Source organism: Helianthus annuus, chromosome 8 (assembly GCF_002127325.2).
Source record: "Helianthus annuus cultivar XRQ/B chromosome 8, HanXRQr2.0-SUNRISE, whole genome shotgun sequence".
Lineage (NCBI taxonomy): Eukaryota > Viridiplantae > Streptophyta > Magnoliopsida > Asterales > Asteraceae > Helianthus > Helianthus annuus.
In genome coordinates this window covers 100,064,422-100,082,218 of record NC_035440.2, presented here as the reverse complement: position 1 = coordinate 100,082,218, position 17,797 = coordinate 100,064,422, and the positions used below count along the sequence as shown (strand labels likewise).

General features: G+C 34.8%; 1 long non-coding RNA gene across 1 annotated transcript; it reads right to left on the bottom strand.

The window, feature by feature from the left end:
- Positions 1-417: 417 nt before the first annotated feature.
- LOC110871401 lies at positions 418-2,102 on the bottom strand. Its single transcript, XR_002553705.2, has 3 exons — positions 2,073-2,102; positions 1,459-1,550; positions 418-625 (listed from the first exon to the last, which is right to left on the bottom strand). It is a non-coding gene; the product is annotated as an uncharacterized LOC110871401 (long non-coding RNA).
- Between the last annotated feature and the right edge of the window lie 15,695 nt (positions 2,103-17,797).

Genomic DNA, 17,797 nt, shown 5'->3' with positions numbered 1-17,797 from the left:
TGCGTGTAGATTAAGAAGGAACAAGATTTAGGTTGAAAACTTACAAGAATCGCGAGAAATCTGAAGAAAAGCAAGCTGGAGCGAGTAGGGCAGAGAGAGAGCTGTCAACATCAAATGATGTTGACATATGGGGTATTTATAGGGTTTCCATAAAAGGAAAGGGGCATAAGTGGCTGGTCGATCAGGTAGCAACCCGATCGGGTGGCAGCTCGATCGAGTGGCACCTCGATCGAGTGGAAACTCGATCGGGTGGCAGCTCGATCAACTGGCCACTCGATTGGAGCGATTCGCGCGACGAGTTTTGCGATTTCGATTCGCGTGTTGAGCGTTGCGATGCAATAGAGTTTCCTATTCAAATTACTTTTAATCCCAACTACTATATGTAAGACCCGTTCTTATAAATCAAGGCTTAACGTATATTTTGCAAAAATAATCATGTAATTAATGATTATATATACATCGGAAATACGGGTTTGTTAAAAACTTTTACAATTTAAGTGATATACATAATGTGATTTAAATCGCCGTTTAGAATAACGACAAAACAACGTTGCGGAAGCTTTATTTAATGTGTGTTCGGTTCTTGCTCGATGCTCGATCTTCATCCGGGACCCTCGACATTCACCTGTGATTAAAACCAACTTAAAGGTCAGTTTTGATAATTAATTAAAGTAATACAACGGGGAAATTAGGAAAATCCCACATGGATATCTTAAATCCAAAATAAAAACTCATTTCTGACCTCCACCGTAACTTACGGTGGCACCGTAAGTTACGGTCGTCTCTGTGTTTCAATTATTCAACTGTACAACAGTAGGCATTTACCGTAACCAAATCATGTCCACGGTAACTTACGGTGGCACCGTAAGTTACGGTGGCCCCTGCATCATTCCTTTCCTTTTTGCCGTTTTTGACACGAAAACTTTCGTATCTTTCAAACCGCTCGTCTGTTTAACCTACCGTTTCTTCCTACGTGTTTGTAATTTGATTCTCCATCATATGGAGTTAAAATCTAACATCCGGTTTAACAAAATTTCAGACTTTTAAATCTTTGGCTTATTACCCTTTTTGTCAACTTTTGACACGTTCGTGATTTCATCACAAACTTGTGTATTTGACCTTTATATCTCGTGTACTTCTTCAACTTAATGTTATCTATCATACTAGATTATAATCCCCGGTTTATTACACAAATTAAACCCGTTTTCGTTTGTATGCTTATTTTGACCCGTTAAGGGTATTTATGCACTAAGGTCCCATAACATCCCTTTTATACTTATCTTAAGGATTTAATCTACCAAAACACTTATTTCCAACAACTTTTAAAGGTTGTTTGCCCGGTTTACCCAACAAGGGCATTTTAGTCAACTTTAGCCCCTCATTTACGACGAAGGGCATTTGCTACTTATTTGACCCAAAAAAGAATATATGTTTAACCACAATCGTATTTATACGTACCTGGCTCGAGTCACCCTAGTGACCCATTTCAACACCTTGCTTTTATTACCGATATTCTATGGCGACGCAATTATCCAAATTACTATTCGCTCCTGTAACACATGACTTGACCACCACATTAGTTGATTTTGTAAAAATGACGTTATTCCCACCATTTGACCCGTTCGGTCTATATAACCCAACGTTTTCATATGTAACAAAAACATGGTTTTTAATTACCAATCACACATCCGAACCATTTCGGATTTTCTCACTAGATCCCTTTCTTTCTAAAGTCAATTTCCTATATTTTTAACCCATTCGGCTTATGCTATGGGTGTCCTTTGAAACTTATTTTACTTTAGTCAATACTTGACTAAAATTTCCATTCTTACTCATTTTCCATTACTAGTTACGCTATAAGGTAACTTTAAGAAAACTCTTAAACTATTAACCAATTCATGACTAGTTTACCGTTTTGCCTTTTTCACCATTAATCATGGTTTAAAACGTTTCTATTCGTTCCAATCCAATTCGTTTTGTGTTGGAACCCATAATTCGAACCAAATCCTTTGTTGTATTTATCGCCTATAAAATAAACACGTACACTACAATTGGGTGTAAGTTTTACTTACCTCGCATCCAAATTACGCTTTCCTTTTCGTACTTGCTCCGTTTGACCCGCTTCATTCCCAAGCCTCCATCTAGCTTGTCAAGTGTCAAACTATCATCATAATTCACAAGGTGGTTAGATTAGTCATTATAACCACGACTATTCCACCTTACGTATTTTCTATGTCAAAACTACTATTCGACTCCGTCCATGGTTAGTTTAACTTTTCAAAAGTTAACTACCCTTAATTATATGATATGTGCATATAAGCTAAATCGACTTCATAATTAAAATTTGTATTACCCCACATCACACGTAATTAGTCGAACTAGGAAATTACGCGTTTGATTCATAATTTCAACATATGAACATTGTGGGCATAATTTATAACATCAACAATCAAGTTTCGTATCACTGAAAATAGGCTGTTTTTGGTGACCTGTTTAACCTGTTTACAAGTCTTCAAAAATTATGATTTTTTTATGTGGCGTACCTATCGGAGGGTTAGCCCTTGTGTTAAAATTTCAAGATCTAACTCTTTACCAAAGATTCGTAAAAATTCATCTACTAAGCTGCAATCAGATTCGTCACTTCTGACTGCAGCTTACGGAAAAATTCATTAAAAATTCCTCGTTTATCCGATTGACGAAATTCCAATTGGTGATTCTTCTAATCACTTAATACTTTCTACAGTAAGAATTTGAGATCATAACTCAATTCCTAAATTGAGTTATGATATTCGTAATGGGCTGCAGATTCTACCAGAAAACGCAGCTTGAACCTTTGACACAGAAAAATTCATAAAACGCTCAATTTTCGTCGAAAAAATGCGATTCCAGTGGGGTTTTAAAGATATTTCCTGGAATTACATTTTAAGCTCAAGAAACACATGTTTTTATCAAGTTTTGTCCAGGTTACAGCCAATACAAGTTGGCTGTAAATTCTGATCAAGAACCGTTTAAATTCAGCTTTCAAATTAAGCATGTTATTGACATCATAACAGTTTTTTTTTAGCGATCAAAACCCTAAAAACATCTCATACATCAATTTAGCATCAAGAAAATCTGAATTTACTTGAGCTAAGCATGATTTCAATCTCTACTTGTCTAGGGTTTACTCCTAAGCATATAAATGTTCCTATTTCATCTACATATCATACATGCATCATCAAATTTCAGATTTCCCAATTTAATGAGAATTTCAAACAGAGAATTAACATCAAATTTTACATACCTTACAACCCTCTTGCCATGGGGATCAATAATATATGCTTGATTTTCGATTTTGACTTGGATTGAGCCTTCAATTTGCAAGTTTGGTGAAGATTTAGGGTTTTGATGTGTGGGGATCGCCCCCCTGTTCTTCTTGTACGACCAGACACCTCCTTGTGGGGTGTTTGGTGTGTTTTATTTAATTAATTAAAGTTAAGTTTCAATTTTAACAATAATGGCCCCTCTAATTTGGTTAGTTAATTAAGTAGGGCACAACCTACTTATTTCTAACAATATTCCCCACTTATTAACTAGATTTAATATTCCTAGTTAACTTTGCGGGTTCGAGAATATTTATGACTAACTTTATTTCGGGTCCCGTTAACTCGGGCCTTCTATCACTTTATTTCTTAAAAGCTTTTTATTCACTTCAAATAAATATTAGGATTATTAAATAAATTCCTAATATTTGCCAGTTTACTTTTACCACTAACGGTACTTTCCCCGTCTTTAGTATTAACGGGGTTTAATTACCAAACCCGTTTTCGGGTGTTACAAGTCTACCCCCCTTAAAGAGGTTTCGTCCCCGAAACCTTTTCTTACTTAATTTATCGAGTTCCACTCCATGCATTTGCTCTCGATAATCAATTAAGCATTTCTCATATCTTAACCGATTGTTAGTATTACCAGAAAAGTATGGTAATATCCTTTTGGTTATTAATCATCTACGTATCTTATATGACATGATGCGACTTGAAATAACGTAATCTCGTTATTTCCACTAGTTTAATCAACTTAGCGATATTCAATGCTTTCATATACTATCGGATTTCTTTATGAACCCGTTACTTTGACCCGTTTAAAGGTCTTTAGTGAAATCTTTCACTTTTAGCAACAAATCTTTTTATTTTCAAATTTATTTATTCGGTTCAGTTATACCGAATTTACCACTTACAAGCAAACCAAATTTCTTAACTTGAATTACTGACCTTAACCGGTTTCACTAGCTAGACTTATTAGTCCGGTTTCTTTTTACCGCTCGCTTGGTTATAATGTGATTCTTCTTCACATTGTACCTCTTGACCGTGATCATGTCACGTCATGTTTAATTTATATCAACCTTTTCATCTTCGAAAATATCACTTTTCGAATATATTGTCTTGCACCTATCAGTGTCAAGATTTGTATATTTCATACTTATTATTTAAATTCCTATCAGAGTCTATGTTTGTAAAAACATTATTTCTTACTAAAACCAAAGTTTTAGTTTTAGGATCTTCTCTTTAACTTTTGTCAATTATCCCTACCAGGATATTGACAGTCCATAATTTATTCTTATTTGGTTATATCCCATTACCGGGCTCATTATTCTCTTGCATTTAACGCTACCCTTATCTGGCTAGCGCTCATTTGTGCCATTCGGCGTTATATTGTATTCAACCTGTTTGACTTATTAATGTGAAATCCATCACTTATAAACAATCAACTTTATTCTTTATTCAACCCATTCGACTTCGAATAGTTGAACATATTTACTCACAATTTCTATATACGAGATTTTATAGTCATAACTTGTAATCCAAGTCCTTTGATTTTTCAACCCGCGTTCACGTCTCTTGGTTTACGCATGCGTTTAATTCTTACCTATCAACCGGGTGTTTTACCGAAGTCGTTATTATTGCAACCCTCCCGGTATGCATTAAGACCTCGCTTCATTTTTTTTTATATTCCGACTTTGTCTTTAAGTTTGACGTTTTACAAAAACGACCCGTTAAGGGACATATTTGCATTTTCCGGGTTCGAGTGTAAGTACACTCCCTCCCAATGCTTGTCTAAATCATTTTACATGTTTGCGTTTTCTGGGTTCGAGTGTAAGTACACTCCCTCCCAATACTTGTCTAAATCATTTTACATGCTTGCGTTTTCTGGGTTCGAGTGTAAGTACACTCCCTCCCAATACTTGTCTAAATCATTTTACATGCTTGCGTTTTCTGGGTTCGAGTGTAAGTACACTCCCTCCCAATACTTGTCTAAATCATTTTACATGCTTGCGTTTTCTGGGTTCGAGTGTAAGTACACTCCTCCCAATACTTGTCTAAATCATTTTACATGCTTCTTTGTCCCTTCACTCGGGCTCATTAACCTGATGTAATACGCTTCCGTCACTCGGTTGTGCGTTTACATTATTATCAAATATTTTGCTTATCTGATTCATTTGGGTACTTTTTAATTAGTCCCATTCACCCCGCCCTTACTACATCGGATGTAAACGCGTCCGCCATAAGAAGTTCATGGTATCATATGCCACTACTTACTTGGCCAGAGTAAGCGATTAACACATGACGCACATGACCTTTTTATAGTTTTCACATCACGCCCTATGTAAATAACGCCTCTATTTGTTTCTCTTGGAAACAATATCCCGAATACATTTTCTATTCGGGTTTTTTTTTTCCAAGTTTTTAATCTACATATGCAACTTTCAATTTCTACTTATTTGTTGCATATTACTATTTGTGCGATTATTTAAAATGTGCACCTGGTAATGTTTGCCCCGACGGGCGTTCCTTGCCATTAACCTTGTTCGCGGTCTTTACGCGATTTAGTCCTCGGTGAGCATGCTCCTCTTGTCATACTTCGGATCGTTCCATCATCGTATCCACAATTTGTTTGACTCTCGTCGTCTTCAACGCGAGTGTCCTTTAATTAAAACATTCACAAGAGTTAGTAATATCAACTTTAATAATCGCCCGTATTATAATACGAGACTTTTTCTACTATACGCGTCAACGCACGTATTTTCGTCAACTATATCAATCATTTTAATTGGGGTAACGTGTATCACACGATAACCCTATGTGTTGTTCACAACATTTCAACACATACCAAACCATTAATATACATGTACTTACCGGATTTGCGATCAAGCCTCGAACCGAACACATTTTGTCAACAACCTTGAGCTCTGATTACCAACTTGTAAGACCCGTTCTTATAAATCAAGGCTTAACGTATATTTTGCGAAAATAATCATGTAATTAATGATTATATATACATCGGAAATACGGGTTTGTTAAAAACTTTTACAATTTAAGTGAAATACATAATGTGATTTAAATCGCCGTTTAGAATAACGACAAAACAACGTTGCGGAAGCTTTATTTAATGTGTGTTCGGTTCTTGCTCGATGCTCGATCTTCATCCGGGACCCTCGACATTCACCTGTGATCAAAACCAACTTAAAGGTCAGTTTTGATAATTAATTAAAGTAATACAACGGGGAAATTAGGAAAATCCCACATGGATATCTTAAATCCAAAATAAAAACTCATTTCTGACCTCCACCGTAACTTACGGTGGCACCGTAAGTTACGGTGGTCTCTGTGTTTCAATTATTCAACTGTACAACAGTAGGCATTTACCGTAACCAAATCATGTCCACCGTAACTTACGGTGGCACCGTAAGTTACGGTGGCCCCTGCATCATTCCTTTCCTTTTTGCCGTTTTTGACACGAAAACTTTCGTATCTTTCAAACCGCTCGTCTGTTTAACCTACCGTTTCTTCCTACGTGTTTGTAATTTGATTCTCCATCATATGGAGTTAAAATCTAACATCTGGTTTAACAAAATTTCAGACTTTTAAATCTTTGGCTTATTACCCTTTTTGTCAACTTTTGACCCGTTCGTGATTTCATCACAAACTTGTGTATTTGACCTTTATATCTCGTGTACTTCTTCAACTTAATGTTATCTATCATACTAGATTATAATCCCCGGTTTATTACACAAATTAAACCCGTTTTCGTTTGTATGCTTATTTTGACCCGTTAAGGGTATTTATGCACTAAGGTCCCATAACATCCCTTTTATACTTATCTTAAGGATTTAATCTACCAAAACACTTATTTCCAACAACTTTTAAAGGTTGTTTGCTCGGTTTACCCAACAAGGGCATTTTAGTCAACTTTAGCCCCTCATTTACGACGAAGGGCATTTGCTACTTATTTGACCCAAAAAAGAATGTATGTTTAACCACAATCGTATTTATACGTACCTGGCTCGAGTCACCCTAGTGACCCATTTCAACACCTTGCTTTTATTACCGATATTCTATGGCGACGCAATTATCCAAATTACTATTCGCTCCTGTAACACATGACTTGACCACCACATTAGTTGATTTTGTCAAATGACGTTATTCCCACCATTTGACCCGTTCGGTCTATATAACCCAACGTTTTCATATGTAACAAAAACATGGTTTTTAATTACCAATCACACATCCGAACCATTTCGGATTTTCTCACTAGATCCCTTTCTTTCTAAAGTCAATTTCCTATATTTTTAACCCATTCGGCTTATGCTATGGGTGTCCTTTGAAACTTATTTTACTTTAGTCAATACTTGACTAAAATTTCCATTCTTACTCATTTTCCATTACTAGTTACGCTATAAGGTAACTTTAAGAAAACTCTTAAACTATTAACCAATTCATGACTAGTTTACCGTTTTGCCTTTTTCACCATTAATCATGGTTTAAAACGTTTCTATTCGTTCCAACCCAATTCGTTTTGTGTTGGAATCCATAATTCGAACCAAATCCTTTGTTGTATCTATCGCCTATAAAATAAACACGTACACTACAATTAGGTGTAAGTTTTACTTACCTCGCATCCAAATTACGCTTTCCTTTTCGTACTTGCTCCGTTTGACCCGCTTCATTCCCAAGCCTCCATCTAGCTTGTCAAGAGTCAAACTATCATCATAATTCACAAGGTGGTTAGATTAGTCATTATAACCACGACTATTCCACCTTACGTATTTTCTATGTCAAAACTACTATTCGACTCCGTCCATGGTTAGTTTAACTTTTCAAAAGTTAACTACCCTTAATTATATGATATGTGCATATAAGCTAAATCGACTTCATAATTAAAATTTGTATTACCCCACATCACACGTAATTAGTCGAACTAGGAAATTACGTGTTTGATTCATAATTTCAACATATGAACATTGTGGGCATAATTTATAACATCAACAATCAAGTTTCGTATCACTGAAAATAGGTTGTTTTTGGTGACCTGTTTAACCTGTTTACAAGTCTTCAAAAATTATGATTTTTTTATGTGGCGTACCTATCGGAGGGTTAGCCCTTGTGTTAAAATTTCAAGATCTAACTCTTTACCAAAAATTCGTAAAAATTCATCTACTAAGCTGCAATCAGATTCGTCACTTCTGACTGCAGCTTACGGAAAAATTCATTAAAAATTCCTCGTTTATCCGATTGACGAAATTCCAATTGGTGATTCTTCTAATCACTTAATACTTTCTATAGTAAGAATTTGAGATCATAACTCAATTCCTAAATTGAGTTATGATATTCGTAATGGGCTGCAGATTCTGCCAGAAAACGCAGCTTGAACCTTTGACACGGAAAAATTCATAAAACGCTCAATTTTCGTCGAAAAAATGCGATTCCAGTGGGGTCTTAAGGATATTTCCTGGAATTACATTTTAGGCTCAAGAAACACATGTTTTTATCAGGTTTTGTCCAGGTTACAGCCAATACAAGTTGGCTGTAAATTCTGATCAAGAACCGTTTAAATTCAGCTTTCAAATTAAGCATGTTCTTGACATCATAACAGTTTTTTTTAAGCGATCAAAACCCTAAAAACATCTCATACATCAATTTAGCATCAAGAAAATCTGAATTTACTTGAGCTAAGCATGATTTCAATCTCTACTTGTCTAGGGTTTACTCCTAAGCATATAAATGTTCCTATTTCATCTACATATCATACATGCATCATCAAATTTCAGATTTCTCAATTTAATGAGAATTTCAAACAGAGAATTAACATCAAATTTTACATACCTTACAACCCTCTTGCCATGGGGATCAATAATCTATGCTTGATTTTCGATTTTGACTTGGATTGAGCCTTCAATTTGCAAGTTTGGTGAAGATTTAGGGTTTTGATGTGTGGGGATCGCCCCCCTGTTCTTCTTGTACGACCAGACACCTCCTTGTGGGGTGTTTGGTGTGTTTTATTTAATTAATTAAAGTTAAGTTTCAATTTTAACAATATTGGCCCCTCTAATTTGGTTAGTTAATTAAGTAGGGCACAACCTACTTATTTCTAACAATATTCCCCACTTATTAACTAGATTTAATATTCCTAGTTAACTTTGCGGGTTCGAGAATATTTATGACTAAGTTTATTTCGGGTCCCGTTAACTCGGGCCTTCTATCACTTTATTTCTTAAAAGCTTTTTATTCACTTCAAATAAATATTAGGATTATTAAATAAATTCCTAATATTTGCCAGTTTACTTTTACCACTAACGGTACTTTCCCCGTCTTTAGTATTAACGGGGTTTAATTACCAAACCCGTTTTCGGGTGTTACAAGTCTACCCCCCTTAAAGAGGTTTCGTCCCCGAAACCTTTTCTTACTTAATTTATCGAGTTCCACTCCATGCATTTGCTCTCGATAATCAATTAAGCATTTCTCATATCTTAACCGATTGTTAGTATTACCAGAAAAGTATGGTAATATCCTTTTGGTTATTAATCATCTACGTATCTTATATGACATGATGCGACTTGAAATAACGTAATCTCGTTATTTCCACTAGTTTAATCAACTTAGCGATATTCAATGCTTTCATATACTATCGGATTTCTTTATGAACCCGTTACTTTGACCCGTTTAAAGGTCTTTAGTGAAATCTTTCACTTTTAGCAACAAATCTTTTTATTTTCAAATTTATTTATTCGGTTCAGTTATACCGAATTTACCACTTACAAGCAAACCAAATTTCTTAACTTGAATTACTGACCTTAACCGGTTTCACTAACTAGACTTATTAGTCCGGTTTCTTTTTACCGCTCGCTTGGTTATAATGTGATTCTTCTTCACATTGTACCTCTTGACCGTGATCATGTCACGTCATGTTTAATTTATATCAACCTTTTCATCTTCGAAAATATCACTTTTCGAATATATTGTCTTGCACCTATCAGTGTCAAGATTTGTATATTTCATACTTATTATTTAAATTCCTATCAGAGTCTATGTTTGTAAAAACATTATTTCTTACTAAAACCAAAGTTTTAGTTTTAGGATCTTCTCTTTAACTTTTGTCAATTATCCCTACCAGGATATTGACAGTCCATAATTTATTCTTATTTGGTTATATCCCATTACCGGGCTCATTATTCTCTTGCATTTAACGCTACCCTTATCTGGCTAGCGCTCATTTGTGCCATTCGGCGTTATATTGTATTCAACCTGTTTGACTTATTAATGTGAAATCCATCACTTATAAACAATCAACTTTATTCTTTATTCAACCCATTCGACTTCGAATAGTTGAACATATTTACTCACAATTTCTATATACGAGATTTTATAGTCATAACTTGTAATCCAAGTCCTTTGATTTTTCAACCCGCGTTCACGTCTCTTGGTTTACGCATGCGTTTAATTCTTACCTATCAACCGGGTGTTTTACCGAAGTCGTTATTATTGTAACCCTCCCGGTATGCATTAAGACCTCGCTTCATTTTTTTTTATATTCCGACTTTGTCTTTAAGTTTGACGTTTTACAAAAACGACCCGTTAAGGGACATATTTGCATTTTCCGGGTTCGAGTGTAAGTACACTCCCTCCCAATGCTTGTCTAAATCATTTTACATGTTTGCGTTTTCTGGGTTCGAGTGTAAGTACACTCCCTCCCAATACTTGTCTAAATCATTTTACATGCTTGCGTTTTCTGGGTTCGAGTGTAAATATTTAGTAATTATATACTTAATACATAATTTAAATACTATTTAATTATATAAATATAAATAGTAAATTTAAATTTAAATTTAAATATTACAATAACGTATAATAAATAAGATAATTTTGTTATGATGAGTTAAATAATCTCATGTGTATTAAGTAATGTATTAGCTTTTTTTTTGAACGGCAAAGAATCTCACGTGTAAACCCACTCTGCTCGGGCTATGTCCAAGGTTGACTCCTTGACCGCCATGAGACCGTACCCTCTAATACACGGGAACTGGATGGAATCTGTAAACCCTCACCCACTGTCAGGTTCGAACCCAGGATTAAAGCCCCGACTCGTCCCGTCACCCAGATGTCCCTCAAAAATAGCCCAAGCGGGTATCAAACCTGCGTCTCCACAAACGAGACCAAGCCTTTTGACCACTGGACCAACATCTTAGGAAAAGTAACATTAGTTGAAAGATGTTTATTAAATAGGGGCAGCGTAGTAACTATTTAATAAGAGACAGATTTGAGTGGGAGTGCGATTGTCATGAATAGTAAACACCCTTCGTATCTTTTTCCTAAATAATAGAAGCAAACAAGATGTACTTATATAGGAGAAATATTTTTTTTTAAATGTGCCCACATAGATAACTAGTTTTTGTGGCTACACCCATTTAAGAAAGAAACCCACATATATGCCTTAGGACAGTCAAGGGTTATTACTCGTCATTAGCTAGCGCTCGATAGCTACCTTGTTGTTTGCTATACTTTTACCTTTTGTTTTTGTTATTTTTATTTTTGTTTTTGTGTCACCTTGTTATTTTTTTGCTGGACCTTAAGTATATAAATGCACATACAAAGAATTGCTCAATGAAACCACAACACTTTTTTATCTTTTATATTAAGCCCACACCGACACAATGATTCTTAATACACACAGCAAAATAACCAAGATTTAAGCAGTCCTGGTCTGTTTTACAAGGTAGTTGATTACTACCATCATCATTTTTAGATTGAATTTGATCGGCCACCGATGATTTTTCTTGAGCAAGCACATGTGATATTTGTAAGCCTGCAACATATATTTTGTAATCAATATACTAGGAACATGCTTAAATCTAAGAAGAATCAATGGATAAACGATGTACCATAGACCGAGAACAATAACGCAACCAAGAATGCCATCTTCAATGAAGTTGCGGCCATGTTTGAGTAGATTAAAATGCAATAAGGTGAGAAGTAAGCAATTTGTATCCAACTGAATGTAAACAACACACGCCAGTATATATAGTGCTTTAAAATAATATTTTAACCAAAGAGGCTCAAAAATGATCATGAATCATCATTAATGTTCACATAAAGACTCATAAAATTTGTTGTTTTATTTTATGCTATATAATAAAAAATAACATGGTAGGATATGATATTTTATTAAGACTTTAAAGCATATGTTCGCATAATTTGGTAATTATTTTTTTAATTTTATAGATTTAAATATTATTTTATTGGTTGGTGGGTAGTTGGGTTATTAATTATATTGGATTATTAGTTGGGTTATTAATTACGTTGGATTATTAATTAATAATTAATAAAGTATAATTGAAATTTAATAAAGTTGAGTTATTAATTATGTTTGATATTAATTAAATTGTACAAATTAAGTAAAATTATAATCATAAAAATATAATAATTAAATAATGACACAAAGTTAACTATCCTAATGAGAATGATAATAAATTATTTATTTCATATATTTTTTTTATAATCATGGGAACCCCGCTGACTTTTATTTATCTCTTTATTATCCTTAAATTGGTCCCCGTTCAAAACCGGCTCGGGTTTATTTTAAAGAAGTATTAAAACTGGTTTTGGTCAAATCAGTTTGTTTTAGGAACTGGGATGGTGCAAAATTAAACCGAACCTCCTAGAACCAAATGGGGTTGAGGGAAATTAAAACACTTTCTTTTTTTTTGTAATATTTTACTTTAGGTCCTTTTGTATTAGTGGGATGGCTCACTCGATACGGCAGGTCTCACTTTGGGTTTTTTTGAAGAGTGCAATGTAATCCAACCTTCTTTAAACACCGATTATATTAGGGCATTATTATTATTATTATTATTATGTAAATATTTAGTAACTATATAATTAAGTATTTAAAATGTCACACCCTGACTTTTGCGGAAGCGTGGTTATTTGGTGTGACTTACTTAATACCATAGCATTCAATCATAACAACGCTATATGATAAAAAGATGAGATGTTCATCCATTAATTAAGTTTAGAAAATACCACGACATACTTGTCGTGAGAACATCGACACCAAATTAAGCTACAAACCATAACATGTTTAAATGAGTCTACAAGGACTCGACAACATAACTTAAACAAACCCGAGCTTAGAAACATGTATCCCGTCCAGGAGTAGGATACATCCCATAAACTCTACGACTACGGATGACATCTTTTATTAATGCGCAACTTGAAACACATGCAACACTTGCCAGATCCACTAGTTCCCTGAAATACATGTACTTTAAAAACATCAACAAAAGTTGAGCGAGTTCATGTGTTTGTGTAAGTATGTATAAACCTTTGTAAACAGTGTATGTATGTATGTCCCGGTATGAAAGCAAACAAGGAAAAGATCACCAATGGTTTGCAAGGCCACTGATATGTGTGACGGTGTAGGAAGACTCAAACCTAGCAAAGTTGTACCTGGCTTCCGGCTGGAAGACATAGTCACCCTATGGGCCACCCTGGTCCTCATGGGTGTGGGCTCGCTACACCCAAATAGATCTATCACTCATGCCCCCCGGTCCTGATACGAGGATTAATGGTCCCAAGTATCTGCCTACCCATTCACATGATCTATGGTTCTTTCCTAGGCTAATCATACCAATAGTATTCGTATGTAATCCTTTTGTAACATGTATTTCACCCCCGAAGTAAATAAACAAAACAATTTAAAGAAAATGGGGACATGAACTCACAGTATTACGTCTTCGGTACTGGCAACCCAAATCTCCTCAGCAATCATGACTACCTACAGTGTACTAACGTTTATTAGACGAACGGGCCGTGCCTTGGCTTAGAGTTTAACATTTTTGAGTTGCGTTTCTTATGTTTCCCAATATTATTCCAAGTTATAATTACTTGTTAAAATAATAATTATTTTAACTTTAAATTACCTTTAATTTTGGAATAATGGTTAAACAATATTTCCTGTATTAATACTTATCAAGTATTTATTTCCGTATTTCCTTCTCAAGGATAGGGGTATTTCATACATGTATATTTGTAGTCTTGGATAATATATTTTTAAGTCTCACTTAGAAAATATATATAACCTATTTGTCAAAAATAATGTATTCCATGAAAATATATATTTTTCCCCAAAAATCATATATCTTCTAAATATATTAGGAAAATATATTTTTATCTCCCAAAAATAATATATTTTCTCCTTGTTGAAAATATGTTGTAACTTTGCAATATTTACAAAAATCATATTTTCACTTCTTTTGTATCCAAAACAATATTTACCAAAAATATATTTATAAGAGTATTTTCCGGAATATTTTATAAGTTACGTTTTATCGTTCAGTTTCACAATATCAAGTGTGTAACTTATATTTTATTCCTTGTGATTTCTGGTAATATTTTGGATTGTAAATTTCATGGTATTTGTTAGGTTATATTATTTTACCCTAAAATAATATAACTATTCCACAAAGTATACAAATATTCACACAAGTGTCTTTAGTATAAAATATAATTCTAAATATATATTTATCCATTTTTTTATTTAGAAAAAACCAACCTCCAATACCTGTATTTTTGTAACAAAATTTATGGCAAAGTTTATATTGAAAAACATAGTTTAAAACATACTTGTAAACACTTGTTTAGAAAATATTTTCTAAGTGTTTGTATTTTTAGAAAATTTCGCCATAACTTCCTTTGAAAATGGAGGTGTCCATGCTATTTAAGCATATCATTTTCTTTTCAAAAATCATCACACAATAATCAACAATCAACTCTAAACAATAATATACTTATCAAGTGCAAAAGCAAGCTATCTACACAAAGATCATGAACTTGAGTTTTCGTAAAAACTTGTAGCAACTTGGTAAAGTGTTTAGTGGGTTTAGTTACCCTTTAAAGTGTGTTTATCCCTTTAAAAATCTCATTCTTAAAGAAACTAGGTGTTTACAACTTGTAATCACATTTTACAAAAATGTTTATTTATAACATCTTCTTGTTTCTCTAGCATCTCTACACTTGTTCTTCCACTAAAAATAGTGTAAGTTTAAGTAAAAACCATGATCTTTCAAAAATCATATTTTGAACTTGGTTTTCTTGGAAAATCATTCATAAATCTTGGATCCATAAGGTTACTAACTCACTTTGTTTATTATTTTACAAGAAATCTCTTTATTTATCAAGTTCATGTTCATACACGAAGATGATCATCTTATGTTGTCACAAAATCATCCTCTCGCTTGCTAGATCATGTGTTTAATCACAATCTAGCAAGCTCTATGTGATGATCATCGTCATATTCTCAAGTAAACATCAACAAACATCATACATATACTAAACAACATCATTTCATCCATATTTCATCACATGTTAAGCTTTTGTTCAAGATTCAAGATTATGTCTTTTAATGTTCTTGTGATATACAACATGTTACATCTTTTAACCAACTAAAATAGAAGTAAACAAGGGTTATGAGAGATCTTACTACTAGCTCTAAGCTAGGGAAGAAACAAGATGAATATGGAGTGGATAAAAGCAAACGGGTGAGGTCCTTCAAGATCCGTGAGCACCGAGCTTCCTAAAACACCTTGTTACACCTTGAGATAACCTTGGATTGCACGAACTTGAAATGAAAACAATGGTTGTGGTGGTGGCTACCTTCGGCCGAGAGGAGGGAGAGGAAGAGGGTGAGAGGTGAAGTGGTGAAGATGGTGATGCTCTAGAGTTCTTATAATCCACTAATGTTATTATCCAATGGGTTTAATGTTTCAAATAGTACAAACAAGATTTAATCAAATCCAAGAAAAGATCAAGAGGGGATTTAGGAAGATTTCGGTGATCTTGGTGGTGGGGTCCTTGTGACCGTAAATCCCAAGGGAGGGGGGGTAAATGTAAGTTTAAATGGTAACTTGTGTAATTAGTTGGAGGTTAAATGTAAAGTCTAGTGTTTTAAGTGTAGGATGTATTATGTAGAGGTTTAGGGTGTTCGGGGACCATAGCTAGTTCAAAAATAATAAAACAATGCTTCTAGCAATATTTTGGTGTTCCAGGTAATGTCCGGTTGTTCGGTTAGATACCGGTTCGTTAAAGTGTCAAGTTATTCCGTTTAATGATTTTTAATTACCCTTTTGTGACACTTTTAATTCCCGACACTTAGGAAAGCATACAGGACCATTTTGCCATGCTTTTGCATCTCACTAGCTTGTTAAAAATTTGAATTTTGCTGAAATATGCAGAATTCTGCACGTTTAATGGGTTTTAGGGACTTACCGGCACTTAAACTATCACCTAGTAACGCAGTTTTATGGTCCTTACTTCCCTACACACCATACTAGTGTAGTACCTTGTCTCTGGCCCATACTGGGTCTCAAAACACTGTCTATCTAGGTACTGACATTGTCAGCATGTTTCTGAGTTATCCGCTAATTGTGTTAACTGTGCTTTGTGCATCGTTTATGTCACTAAAGTCTGTATGTGATAAATGATGTGACAATATGTAATGTGATGCACATGTATGTATGATACAGAAATCAGATAGCAATTTAAGTCATCAGTTGTAATTAAGCACAGTCATTAAGCGTTAATCATTATTAATTAATTGTACGGATACCTGTAACTAGGAGGGTTGTCACATTCTCCCCCTGTTAAGAAAATTTCGTCCCGAAATTTTAGTTCTGCTACTAGATGTAGGGGTCTTGGGGAACAAATGTGGATATTTTGCTTTCATGCGATCTTCACGCTCCCACATGAATTCTGGGCCATGCCGCGCTTTCCAACGAACTTTGACGAGTTTGACACTACTCCGGCGTGTTTTGTTAACCTTCCAATCCGTAACCTCAATAGGTTCTTCAGTAAAGTGGAGTGTGTCGTCAATGTGGACTTCATCGGCAGGAATGACAACTGTTTCTTGAGTTGGACTCTTTTTCAGATTTGACACATGAAATGTATCATGAACGCCATTCAGCTTTGCAGGTAGATCCAACTTGTAAGCTACCAGACCAATCCTTTTCAGGATTTTAAACGGTCCAATGTATCTTGGGTTCAACTTCCCACGCTTCCCAAAGCGTGCTACACCCTTCCAGGGTGAAACCTTTAACAAAACCATATCTCCCACTTGAAACTCCAAAGGTTTCCTTCTTCGGTCTGCATAACTCTTTTGACGATCACGAGCCACTTTGATGCGCTCTCGGATCTGTGTAATCTTATCAGTTGTCTGTCTCTTGAACCAATTCCAGACCAACAAGTTGTCTATCACCCGCGTCTGCCCAGCATAGCGATGATCGACACTTGCATCCATAGAGAGCTTCAAACGGTGCGGCTTGAATGCTTGCATGGTAACTGTTGTTGTATGAGAATTCTACCAAGGGTAAGTGAGTGTCCCAACTACCACCTAAATCCATTACGCAAGCTCGAAACATGTCTTCTAGCATTTGAATCGTTCGTTCGCTCTGTCCGTCTGTCTGCGGATGAAAGGCAGTACTCAGATTCAA